Source organism: Gobio gobio (genome assembly GCF_949357685.1).
Source record: "Gobio gobio genome assembly, chromosome: 12".
Taxonomy (NCBI): Eukaryota; Metazoa; Chordata; class Actinopteri; order Cypriniformes; family Gobionidae; genus Gobio; species Gobio gobio.
This window is the reverse complement of record NC_137105.1, coordinates 17,592,214-17,606,390: the sequence shown is the minus strand read 5'-3', so window position 1 is coordinate 17,606,390 and position 14,177 is coordinate 17,592,214.

Sequence of the window (14,177 nt, the reverse complement as noted above, 5' to 3'; positions counted from 1 at the left end):
TTTAAAACATTAATGATAGACATTCAACATTAGAGTATAAATAAAAGCTATATCAAGTCCAAGTGAACTTAAAACAATATTCACACAAACCTATTATAAAAAATGTCTGGGGGTCATTTGGAACATTTCAAACTTGTGTGGGAAAAGGTTACACAAACAAGGCTTTTGTTACAGTATATTCTTTTGGGGGAAAAAATCTACATTATTTTCTGAATTCTACATTTTGTCTTAGGTTAGTTTAATAATATAGCCTAAGCATCATTGATAACCCCTTGTTATAAAAAAATATATATTAATAATTCTCTCTAATTGGCCTCATTAGCTAAGCCCGCTAAAAAACACAAGACAAGCAGGGCCGTAACCACACCACCACACACATTGTAATATCAGAAAGCTTTATTAATGTTTTTACTGTAAAGTTGTGCAGTTTAAGGGGGATTTGTTTTTGTTTTTTTGCCTCTATTTAAATTATTACAAATTAATACAGTTATATAAAATGGCAACATTTTATGTAGCCTAAAATCCACTTTTAAAAAATATCTACATTTCTCATTTTCATTCATGATGATAAAGTGAACATGTGCTTTGGTTTAGTGGAGGATTGCTGCCACCTACTGGAAAACAAACACTTTTATAATTAAAATAATACTATTTTTACCTTTATGTGTAGACATTTTAGACAATCATTATTATAACAATAGAAACGTCTCTTATCATTTTTGGGGTGCGTGGTGAGATATAAGTAGCTAAACATTTAATATTTGACAACTGTTTATGATAGATGTATTCAACGACCCACAGTAATAATACAGTGATGTAAACTGTTCATATTTTTTAATGGAATTTCGCCATATTTTATTAAAATATGTTATAAGACACGTTTTGCACTTTTGACATAGTGAATATTGAATGTGTGCATATTTTAAATAAAATACTATAAGCAAAGAGTTTAGCCTAAATGGATTACCTCACATCTAGGCTACAATTAGACTAGAACTGCTTTTACCATTCTTATTTCTTTTTTTTCTGTATTACCTTAAATCCATTTTAATCCTTATTTTATTTTCCAGGTATCATTACATGCTTGGCCTGTGTTTTCATTGCATTTCCAATTTTGACCAGCATGGTTCGCCATTTGTGTGTGTTTTGTGCATATCTCGCATGCATTTCTGAATTACACTGTGCGATTCTGGATCTGATTTCACTCGATATAACGGAAATTCAAGCTCTTTTCGGGAAAGACGGCCGGATCATTTTTAGATGACCATTTATGTATTAATATTATATTTATAGACAGGATCATTTCAGGCATGTTAACACAGCTTTATCATTTCAAAGTTTCTGTTATGGCATCTGTTAATGTTCTGAATTCTCCATGTTCAGCATAATAACCGGAGATGTGCGCAGAATCAGCGCTGCAAGTTACAGAATATTGCGCAACATGCGCAGCTTACGCTCATTTAGTAGACTGAGAATATGCGTAGCGCTAGTCGCTGGATTGCTCGCACTTTAAGGACATTGTATGAGTAACGTACAAGTAAGTCCAGTGTTATTTGAATATTAATGTTGTATTACAAGTGTATTCGTTGCAGATACTGTTTATAAGTTTTATTCATTTATATGCATATGCAATCTATTTATCTCACGTGAGTTATGCGCTGAATTGACGTCAATCCTTTGAAGTTTAAGGATGAAGACACTTTATGTTGAGTTTATTTATATCACTTAAGTGATTTATATGTTAATTATTATTTCTCTTTAACTGTTCTAGATCAACCTTGCACATGTCCATCTGTGTTGATACAAAGCAATCATTAAAAGGCTATCATCTATCCATGACTCTGAGTTCTCTGACATGAACACTGTGGCGGTCAGTGCACATTGATCCAGATATATCCTAATTCAGAACAGTTAAAGTAACGGGTTTTCGGTCAAAAATCACAGTTCATCATTCCAGATAATTTACCTCAAGCACGTACCAATGGAGAAGCATTTCCATTGGCTGCAGTCTGCCGGTATTGGCCAATCACAAAAGTTGACATTGTGCAGCCTTTATCACAGAATATTCTGCTACGTTTTTATTATTATAGATTGCATTACGTGTATATGTGGCTATTATATTGTAGATTATTGAGTTGCTAAAATATACAAATCCTTTTAATTAAAAAAATAAATAAAATTGAACCATTTTTTTTTTAGCTGGAACTCCGTCCTCCCTCGAAACCCCTTTTCCACCCCTGCGTGTACTACCACCGCTTTGGAAGAAGCCATGCAGCGGAGGGGCATTAGAATGTGACACCTTCATATTTTTTTATGTTTAGGTAGAGATCGACATGACTTAGTGAGCCAGTCATCAATGTGAGCCATTGCAGATGTAAGTGTGGATGCCATCTCTTGGTAGTTCTTAGCATGTGTAAAGATTACAGCATATCTGCATACATCTGAACATCAACATTTTTACATGCCTCTGGCAGATCATTTATATACAGTGTAAACAGGATTGGACCAAGTGTGGAGCCTTGGGGGACCCCTACTGGACATTCACAGAATGGGGACTTTGAATCATTAAAGTCCCAGTGAACCGGAAGTTGCAACTGACTTTATTTCAGTGCTGTGACGTATTTCCAGGTGAAACGGAATATTGAATAGAGGGCAGGGTTTTACTTCAGCGCTCCTCCTCTCCATCTCGCGCTCATAGCAGACTAACGGATGGAGGGGAGTGGTTAAGGATATTCAAACCCAAGCCGGCGCATAGTCGTCATCGGAAAGGGAACGCCATTCAAGACCGGAAGTTACTTTTCAGATTTTGTTTAAAGATTACCGCAGCAAACAATTTTTTTCTGTGTATTAACTTGCACGGATTAGTTGTTCACCCTAAGACCTGTAATGTGGGCTAACAAATTAAATAAGATCGATTTTGATTTCATGAGGACTTTAACACAACCACGTTGCTTTCTACTGGATAGGTATGATTTTATCCAGTTTGAGAGCTTGTTCAGAGAAATTGAAATATGTTAATTTAGATAAAAGAACTTTGTAATTAACAGTATGGAAAGCTCGTTTTAGATCTATAAAGACAGCACCAACATAAGAACTCTTATCTAGATAGCCTTTAACCTTTCCCAGAAACACACAGTTGAACCCTGAACCCAAATCCCATAGGGTGGAATAAATTATTGCTTGTATTGAGATGTTGAATCAGTTTAGCCACCCATTTTTCGACTATACCAGGGCCATCTTTCAAGCTGATGGCACAATGGATTGACTTAAAGGGGTCATGAACTGGCTTTTTTATTTTTTTATACTGTTATCTGAGGTCAACTTATGACGTTTGTGTGGTTTTTACATTCAAAAACATCATAATGAATAAGTAATAGGCTATTTTCTGCCTTGGTTTTGAGGCTCTCTGAAAAACACTCGGATTTGATGGGCGTGCCGCACTGAACACTTTGAAGTAAACGCCCACGGCTAGGATTGGATAAGATTTGCATATTTAATGTGCTTCAGTCAGTCCATATGGTTATCTTCTGGGGAAATGCTCAGAGGACTCGCAAAATATCAAACAAACACAATGATTAAATCACACACACTCTCGCGGACACAGACACACACACACACACACTGGAAGTTTTCAGCTCTGAAACTTACAGGTTATTCTTATATTACCATGACCTTTTATATATCAAAAGCTCAAGGGAAAGTTGATTTCTCAGTTCAACACCCCTTTAAGGACTGATTAATGAAATATGGGTCTCTTTGTGCCTTTTTAGAAAATTAGTATCAAGGCCATAGATATCCATGGCCTTAGAATTTTTTAAGCCACTGATGCTACTTCTGTTTCAGTTATTTGTTGTAAATAGAAATCGGCTGTGCATAATTAATGGAGCAAATAGAATAGCTAGGTGAATTAAAAAGTTGAGTTGTTTCATAAACAGAGTCTAGAAAGAAAGAGTTCTGTATATGTGATGGTTGGATCTGTAACTAATTCAGTGTTAATTTTCAACTCTAAATCTTTATTGTTATTATTATGTTTTCTGCCAATCAGCTTGTTGATGGTTTGCCATATCTTCCTCCCATTTCCTCTTGCCTCTTCAATAGTATTGATGAAGAAGTTGGCTTTAGTTTATCTTTTTTTTTAACTTTATTTCTTAATGAGGTACATTTTTGTCGGTCTGTTAAAAGACCTGATTTTAAAGATTGTTTCAATAATTGATCTCTTTCCTTCATAAGTTTCCTACACTCTTCATTTAGCCAGGGCAATGTGTTTTTCTTCGACTGCCTAGTGAATCGACGCACCCAGGGCACGGTTGCCACACATAGACTGTAAATAAATATGAACGTAGTGTCCGTGACATCACCCATAGGTTTCTGAAGCCTAAAGTGCGGCCGTTGCCATCTTGACAGCATGTCACTCCCGGATAACTGAAAAGGGGCTAAAGATGAGCTAACAGGTGGAGTGGGTGGAGCTAACGGACAGCAGACAAACAGCAGGGGCAATCCACCTGTCACTCGAAGTTGCCACGCCCTTAACTATGCAGAACTTTAATGCTTTATATAATGTAAACGAATGAGTTATAAAAAAATTCACCCCCCTTACAGTTGTCATGAAGGGCAAAATTAGCCGTATAGACCAAAACCACAATTTGTACCAGACTGTAAACATGTAAATCCTGCATACTTTGGCCTTGAGAATGATTTAGGTCAATCTTGAAGCTCATAGGAATAGTTTCCCAAAAACGAATAAAAAGTTCTGTCCTGAAAGTCTAGATGGTGCAGGCTGATAGCTCCATAAAGGTGCAGTAAGCGTATATTCTGAGAAACGCTGTTGAAAGTGGATCGGACCGAGCACTAAAACACACGTGTAGCCAATCGGCGTGTCCACTCATGAGGGGGGAGGTGCTTGTGCGCCATAGCGTGTTTGTGAAGTTGGGGTGATCCTTTTGGGTAGGGGCGTGTTTGTTTTGGTGATTTCAAATATCAACAGTGTTTCTCAAAAATCGCTTACTGCACCTTTAACTCAATCTGCTTGCAATCACATCATTCTCTTTAGAGCACATCTGATTGGTTCCTGCTGTATCAGTAGCCAATGAGCTGTCATGCTCAACCTTCAAATGCTTTGTTAGCATTTGCTGTAGTTGCAGCGCGATTTTAGAAACCCTCCACCTTTGCCAGCTCCACCTGTATCAACTGAAATCATAAAGAATTAGATTAAATCTGACACTTTTGGTAACGTTACATGTCAAATTACACATAAAACGTGTGATTTCGAGTAAAATGTTTCACTTTGTTAAACTTTGATAATCAAGTAGTCTAGCAGGAGAAATGGGTTCCCGTGTATCCGCTAGGCAGTTTTTTGTAACCTGTTTTTTTGGGACCCTAATGGTTTCTTGTTAAGAATTTTTGCCGTTGCCGAGGTCAACTAATGTCCCATGGGGTTCGTTTGGCGGCCATCTTAACTCCTAAACCACACAACATACAAAGACAAATGAACCCACTTGCTAATATAATTCGGACACCAGGAATCAAATGGAAAGGTCATTGACATGGTACAACCATGCTATTGGTGAAAAACAGGCAAATAACACATTTAGGCTCATAATGATGTAACTTTTGCTATTTTGTGTTGCAAATTTAGCCGTATAAATCTAATTTATTCTGTTATAACAATTGCAAGGTTATTAAATTGATCACTATTAAATGGATCAATGATCATCATGGTTGTTTATCATCAATCTCCACCTCATCCTCTTCCCCCTCTCCATCATCATCAGCAAACAGGTCGATGAGAGATGGGGCCAGAATTGCTCCACAAGACCAGACAGTAGGAATGGGCGATATGGACTTAAAAATGTATCCCGATATTTTCTAGTATTTATTGCGATAACGATATCAATGACGATACATGTAGTATCATTCCCCATGTTTAAATTTTTTAATAATTTTTTTATGTAAAATTCCACACCAGCCTTTTCAGAAATGGAAAAGTTGCAGATATAATTGTCTTCTGTAAAAGTGCAGGAAATGTTTAAATAGTGCAACTGTGCTAAAAAACGTCACACAATACAAACAAAAATAATTTTTAAATCAATGAAAAGTTTTACATGTAAACCGATTCTGTATTTATTCATACATGGTGCAAACAGTGGTAAAAATAGCAGAAACAGCAAAAGTAATTATCCCAAAAATGTCTTCAGATTACAAAAAAGTTGAAAATAATGATTTAATGATAGAACTTCAGTAATTTGAGTTGATAATATAATAATACCACGAATTATTCTACTAATAAAAATAAACTGCACTAAGGAATAATGAGCTTCTGGGTTCATGAATATTAATCACGTTGTCAGCGTTCATTCCAACTGATTGGCTGAAATCAAAACAGGCACAGTAATAGGTGCGCGCCAGCCAATGAGATTCCCGTTTGTGCATTCCTTTTTTCCTGTTCACGAAAGGCTGAATAATTCCAAATAAACGCCATTACTTTACAGGAAAATGCAACAAAGGATATTGTTTACATGTAGCACGTCAATTCTGTTTGGTATAAGACTCTCTCGCTCTCTCTTTGAGTGTGTGTGAAACACTGAGCGCTCTCAGTCGCGCGCCTCACACTAGTGTTTAATGTGCGTCATATACACTGCGCATTCATTGAGATTAACTGAAATAGTGTGCTTTACCGATCGATTGAGACAGAGCGAATCTCTTAAGCGCTCAGTCCAAGTGCTCAGCGAGTGAAAATACATCTGTATGGTTCAGATTGCCCTCAGGTAGCCCCTCGTTTAGCTATGAACTCTTCCGCAGCTTCCACCATAGTTGTTTTCGTTCTGCACGTGAGATGCGGATTCAGTGGCGCAGCTCCTATCAAGCACCGCGCGTAGAGCACCAAGTGCTGAGGGGGCACCACAAGAAATTCTCTCTCCAACCCCCGTTCAGCTATACAGAGTGACGAACGCAGCCACCGCGGCCATCATAAAGTAATAATGTTTAGGGCATCAAGAGACGGCCAGCGGTGGCACGGTGCGGATGGGTCGCGCCATCAACTAGGCTTTATCGTTATTATCGCGGGAAGGCAAATTCTTATCGTGGGGAGAATTTTTACCGGTATATCGCAAACGATAAGATATCGCCCATCCCTACCAGACAGGCTCCAAAATCCCTCCGTCCGTCTTCTCCCACCCCTGACCCTCGTCATAGGGTTTAAGGCCTCCGGAAGATCGGCTCAGCTGCCCGCTTGCCCGCTGGATGTGGGGATGAGTGAGTCTTGGCAGTGGGGCAGGCGAGCAAAATCGACTCTCGACTTAATGCTGAGGGTCTCTTCTTCTCCCACAATCTTCTTGAGCATCTTGCTCCTGACCGGCTTGACTGATGTCTCACATGCTTGACTGTACATCACACACGTGAAGACCTCCAGCTGCTCCTGCACTTCCAACTTCACCTTCCACTCATCGCACAGCTGACTGGAGGAAGATTGTTGGGATAATTGCTAAGTTTGCTCTCTCCAAATATTATATTCAATACATTTAAATTCAATTGTCTAAAATTCATCCACCAACCTGAAAGCCTTTTGAAATTTGGGGTTCTTCTGGAGCTTTTTGAGCGGTGTCACCTTGCCCTTGCCTTTGAAGGTGCTAGTGCAGTCCTCACCACTAAACACACAGTAGCCGAGCAGCTGCTGCAGTACGGCTGCCCAAGAGGAGTGGCCAGCTCTGGGACATTGACCAGCTGACGGTGGCGGCCCATGCCAGTGTCGAGGTAGATGACGAGGTTGATGGTGTCAGCGTGATGCAGGATGAAGGATGAAGAAGATGTCGGTGTCCAGGGTCCTCACTACTGCCGACTTGAATCCCAGCTTGACGGCATGATGCAGGCGGAGCACAACCGGCTGTCTATCTCCTCCTGGTCTGACTGGAGGGCATGGATCTCAATAAACTCAACCTGAAATGGCTGAAAACACCCCAATGCACGGTAGCTTATATTCTTGGCAAACAATCTGCTAACACAAGACCTCACTGAAGTTTCCTAGGTATGGATCAATCAACTTCTCCATCCGACGACATTAGCTGATGAGCTGTTCCCTCCACAATGAGAGCAGCCGCCTCGCACTTCTCCAGTTGGGATGCTTCCTCCTTACTCCCCCAGACCTTGAGCATCAACTGATAAACGACAGAAAGCGAGTTTAATTGTATCGATAAGAGCAGGGGTTTGGCAGCCCAGAGTGAGAGATATTAATATTATTAACCCTATAAAGCCTATTGTATAATATTTGATATGTACATTTCTAAGGCCTCTTTGATCATGATAAACATAATCAAAACTTTGCTGAAAAAACATCTGCACACAATCTACTGTTGTCTGATTGATAGTTTGATTATCCATACATAATGTTTTAGGAAACCCATGTTAAAATGTGAGTATCAAATATGATCCATCAGGCTTTTGAGTTTATTTGTTCATCTCTCAGTCATCAAAAACTACAGAGCTTAGATCGTGAAAGCATTTCAATATAATCTTACTAAGACATTATTGGGGAATATAGAGTGACAACAGATATTTATATGCATTTTAAGACTATTATAAAGATCTCACTGACTGACATTACAAGCTATCAGAATTTCATCTTACGTTTTGACAATATAAATATCAGCAGGTGCACAAAATTACACATTTTTGCTCAGTTTGAGCTTCTGAATAAAATTAAGGTGTTTTTTTCCCCTCTTTGAAAATCTTAATCATAGTATAATAATATCATAGTATATGCGCCATAAAAGCCTGAAGTATGAAACTCAACTAAACACAAACACACATACATAAACTTTCATTTTAATACCATGAAAAAAAAGTTAAAATAATACGAACTAAAAAATTCACCATTAAACTAATACAAGGAAACATTATTTAAAAAATGTTTTATTCATATGCAATAATATAGAAAAATATAGTAAAAAATAAATAAATAAAAGTATTTAGCAACACATTTTGATGCATGCAGAGTAAGGTGACCAGATTTCTGAAATGGAAACTTGGACATTTCCGATTTGAGTGGTCAAAATATCACTAAATCTCATTTGTTATTAGGCCTGTCCATTAATTAAAAACAGGGACAATATATTTTTGAATGTTTTTTGTTGTCGTTGTGGGCTGGGCTCCCTATATTATTATTAACATTAACAATTATTATGATTTAGTTTTATTATTATTACGATTTTTGGTCTGGTTTTAATACAATTCACTGCACCCGCAAAAACAAAAACAAAAAAACAATCAAACAATGAAAACAGTTCATAGTAAAACCACCACTGTAAATCACAAGCCGTTCAAAACAATATTAGAACATGATTTAACAAAAACACATTACACAAATAAAACAACATAAATATGGAATAAAACTATTTAACAAATATAATTGTATTTAATACTTTAATTTTCACAAGTTTATACTGTATAAATTACTTTTTTTCTTTTACTTCAAATGTTTTGTTACGTTTGTGCTTGAAATAACTGTTACTATCTTTAATTGGTCTTGTTATTTTGCATTTTAGGCTCATTTTAAGCATGTATTTAAGTATGTGTGCATTCTGCACATGTATTTGTTGTGAGCTAGGGTAAGGTGTAATTGTTTAGCTTTTATATATATATATACACACACACACACACACACACACACACACACACACACACACACACACACACACACACACACACACACACACACACACATAGTAATTTGTACTATATGTAGTATGTTAGTATGGTAGTATGCTACTACCTTGAAAGTGATAACGATGTTTCTTTAGATATTTGACGATAATGGCGGTCTGCTCTCGGTTACGTCATTCTCTAGTTACGTTCATCATGAAGCTGCGTGCGCGACCAAGTAGAGTCAGCGCAGCTCACAGCGCCATCTGCTGGTGAAAGAATTACAACATGATGCCCCAGCAGCTGCTGTATGTTGGGCTTTTTTGCAATGTATATGCCGGTTGTTTTGAACGAGCTGTAAAAAACGGGGACATTTCTGGAAAACGTCCGCCTGGTAATTGTAGAGATATCTAGCATTTCTGAGTGATGATGATGCAGAGGAATCACTGAATCAAAGTTTTGAACTGATTCAATGAAACAGATTCAGACTTTTTATTAAAGAAAACGTCCAAATTAAAGGGGCTATATGCAACTTTTTCCCCAAAATAAACGTAACAATAGCCTTTTTATTTTACCATTTATGACTCAAACATCTCCTGATGAGCATACTGACACCTTGTCCGCTCACAGTGGGTGCACCTATAAGCCTGTATCCTATTTTTCCTATTTTCTGGCGGGTCGTCTTTTCCCGCGCTGTCTGCGGATGTGACGTCACCACCGCTGCGAGAGCGAGCAGAAAATGAGAGCAGTTCTGTTTTTTGGCCACAGGTGTCAGTCGCGAGTTTAAATTTCAGAAAAACGCATATAGCCCCTTTAAGTTCATAACTATTCAATAAATGTGTTTAGATCGATGCGCGGTCACGTGCTCTGCTCATATGAATGATTTGAGTTTTATTTGCTATGGCGACGCATGTTATGAACATTGTTATGAATTGATTCTGATCTCATATGCAGGCGCACTGATCGCGATCTGTTGTTGAGAGAGACGAGGCGAATTCAAAAACTTTTGCAGAATATTTTCTGTGCTGACTGAGATTTTGAGGCTGTTCGGACGATTCCTGAGACAAGAGTTTTATTCTGGAAGAACAACGCAGGAGATATCCTTTACACAGAGTTATATTTTTGAGTTTTAGTTCTTATTATTTATATAGTGCTATCTTATTGTTCTTTTCTTATTTTAGGAGTTTCAAATTTTATTTCTTTTTATTTTTTTATTTTTCTGGGAGGAGTATTTTTGAGGAGAGTTTATTGTTTTGTATTGTATTGTGTTGTGTTGTGTTTTGTGTTTTGTATTGTTTTTATTCCAGATTGGAGGAGGATGTCGATGGCGAATATGATGGGTGAAACAGGAGGTGAGTGCTTTAGGTGTTTCATTTGTTTATGGGATGTTATGTTTCTGAAATATTCCAGCCTCTCCAAATCCAGGAGAGCCACTTTCTCTCAGACGGCTGGTCAGGAGGTTTGGAGACCCTGTTCTGTTCTGATGACCGACCCAGACACAGATCCAGGAGCTTCCTACACATTTAGCACTTCTGTCTTCTGAGTTTTGTGTTTCTGTGTCCACAGGTCAGACGGACAGGAAGAGGGAGTGGCAGAGCGGCAGCCGGGAGAGCCAGGACGATGGACGTCCATCCACTCCATCTAAACTCTTACGCAGAGGTCAGAATAGGCTTTTATTGAAGAAGTTATTGCTCAGTTATCAAATAATGTGTCATTGAAAATAGAAAGTTGAAAAATAAATAAATACAGTAACAATTTGATGTGACCACTGACATTGATTATTAATATGATAAGAAATATCTTCACCAAGCATCATGTCCATATCATCTTTGTCCCTCTCTGACAATATAGTGAGGTGGTTCTCTAGAGAGTCGTTGAGCCTCAGCAGCCGAGGCACGTACATCGTCGAATGGAGTGGCGATCGGTCGGATAGCCTAAGCGAACAGGGCAGTTCCAGCGACTGTTGTTTGTCCAGGTCCGACAGCCTCGAAGAGTGGATGTGCCCTCCGCTGCCAGGTCAAGTTCCCGTCGAGCCAACGGAGACTTCAAATGGCCTTATGGAGGCTTCACCAGTGAACAGGAGCTCAACAGGTGAGACTGAAATAAAGCTGGGCGGTGTAAAGTGTACAGATGGAGATTTTTGCTATTTCATATTTCATTCTGACAGTCACAGTACAGTCACATTTAATTTCCTTTTGCTGAAATTTTCTTTCTGGAATCAAAGGGGTGGTTCCGTGGTTTTTTTCTAGGCTTGGTTGTGTTTATGGGGCGCAGTATAACATGTCTTAATACTTCTTTTTTTTTAAAACGCCGTATTTTTATTCTTATATTTTACCTTTATTCCACACCGCTGTCTCCACTGTCCTTTGAGCGGCTTGTTTGCTTCCTGCTTCTATGAAGCCCATCCCTCTGAAAAACGCAATGGTCTTAGATTGGTTAGATGGCCAAATGTAGTTTGTAGTTCTGCAACAGCTCTCTCTCTCTTTCGTAATGACTGCGACGTGGCCTCGCCCACTTTGTTGCGTGTTCACGGGGGCAGTGTTTATGTTAATAGCAAGGGTTTATGATATCAACAAACCGGGAAGAAGCTTGTTGTAGTCCAAACCGGCCGTTTTTGTAGGCAATAAACTGCCATAACTTTAAAAGACAATATCTAACTTTCAGCGCTGTAACTTTGCAGATACTGTTTATGCTCAAGCAGCAACATTACACACTAACTAAAGTTAAAAAAGTGAAATCGCATGCAACCACCCCTTTAACAGTAAAATGTAAGTTATGTCATTATATCACAGCCTAATTTGGCGTCAGAGATGTTTCTAATAATTCAGTTTTGTTTTCTTCATTTCAGAAAAACCTGCCGATTGTAAGAAGAGGAAAGGAGATCGTTCTTTCTTCAGGAACGTGTGTCAGGCTATGAGGCGCTCGCTCCTCTGCTGTTGTCTCGGTGCTGAGGATGTTGTGGAGCCGTTTGTTCCTCCAGCGGATCTGGAGCCAGAGCCCGATCCTGGTCCATCATCACCTGATCCAGATCCCTCCGGCGTCCAGCCAAATAACGGTCAATCCGCAGACATTATTCCTCCAACATTGTTTTAAACAGTATTATTATTGTCTTGTTTGCACTGATATTTTAAATATAAAACAAAGGATCTAGCAAGCTCATATATTTCTCATATTTTATTTTTCAGACTCCTTTGAGACTCTCTATAACGTGGGAGAGATGATTGGATCCGGAGGATTCGGAAGTGTGTTTTTTTTCCTCTGATTCCTTGGCTCAAGCCGATTCGATTGCACATATGACGTTTTATAATTTGACGATGATTTTCCCGCCATTTTTAATTAACCTACTTTTGCGAACTCCTCCGAGGAATTTTCACAAACATTTTACCAGATCATCTTCAGACCATGCTGACAAAAAGTTATGGAATTCAAGTTGATTAGTTAAATCGTTTTTCGATAAACGCGCAAACAAATTTTACGTAGCTGTTGCAAAAATACAAAAGGCAATATCTCCGCAACGCTTTATCGTATTCAAACCAAACTTGGTACATGTCATCACAAGCATGACCTGAGGCAACATGGAGCGTTTCGGCGCAGGGCCACCTACTGGTCCAGAGATTCCAAAAAATTGCTATTTTTGCTTATAACTTCTGAACCGTCTGTCCAAAAATCAAAGTGGTCTCGTTAGATTCAGGACGGCATGCTGAGTCGTCTGATATAAATTTTTTTTTAAAAGAATAAAAAGAATTCTTTTTTTCAAACGCTTATAACTTTGGGTGTGGTTGACTTATTTTCATGGGAGTAATGTTTTTTGTCTCCTGAATCCTTGCCGAGTCCAACGACACCAGACTTGCCAGGTTTCGGCCTTTGGTTTGTGCAGCGTGGTAATTTAGCGTTTATAAAACGTTAGCTGATATCTTCAAACCCACTCGTCCGATCGAGACGAAACCAGCATCAGAAGTTTGGAAACAAAGGTCGATAGCTATAAGTTAATACCCAAATGTCAAAATATTGATAGTAAGGGGTAGTAAAATCCAATCAAAGTCAGGTGTCAGTAATTTTTTATGTGTTTTTTCATATAAAAAGTCTATAACTCCTAAACAAAACAAGATATTTTCACCAAAATTTACACACATATGTATGGGCTCACTCCGAAAACACATAAAAACTATTGTAGGATTGTGCCTCTTGGTGGCGCTATAATTAAACAAAATATGAAATTGGCTCTATACAACTCAATGTTTTAATGTGGGGTTTTAACATTTTTGCTTCAAATGTCTTCACTAATTTTTTCATTTGGTCTGCTGCTAGCTTCCTTGTTTGCTTTTGTTGCACTTGGCCCCAGTATTGCTGCTTGCAGCCATATTTAAACTAGCATTTGCTCATCAAAGATTACTCCATTGGGTTCTGACCTCATAGGGGAGGGAGAGAGCCTGGGATGTATGTTTTATCTTTATTGTTTTGAGCTTTGTACATGCTAATAGATGTAAATAATATATGTTGTAAGGTTGAAATGTCATGAAGGTTTGTTTGTTTATGCTTTGTCA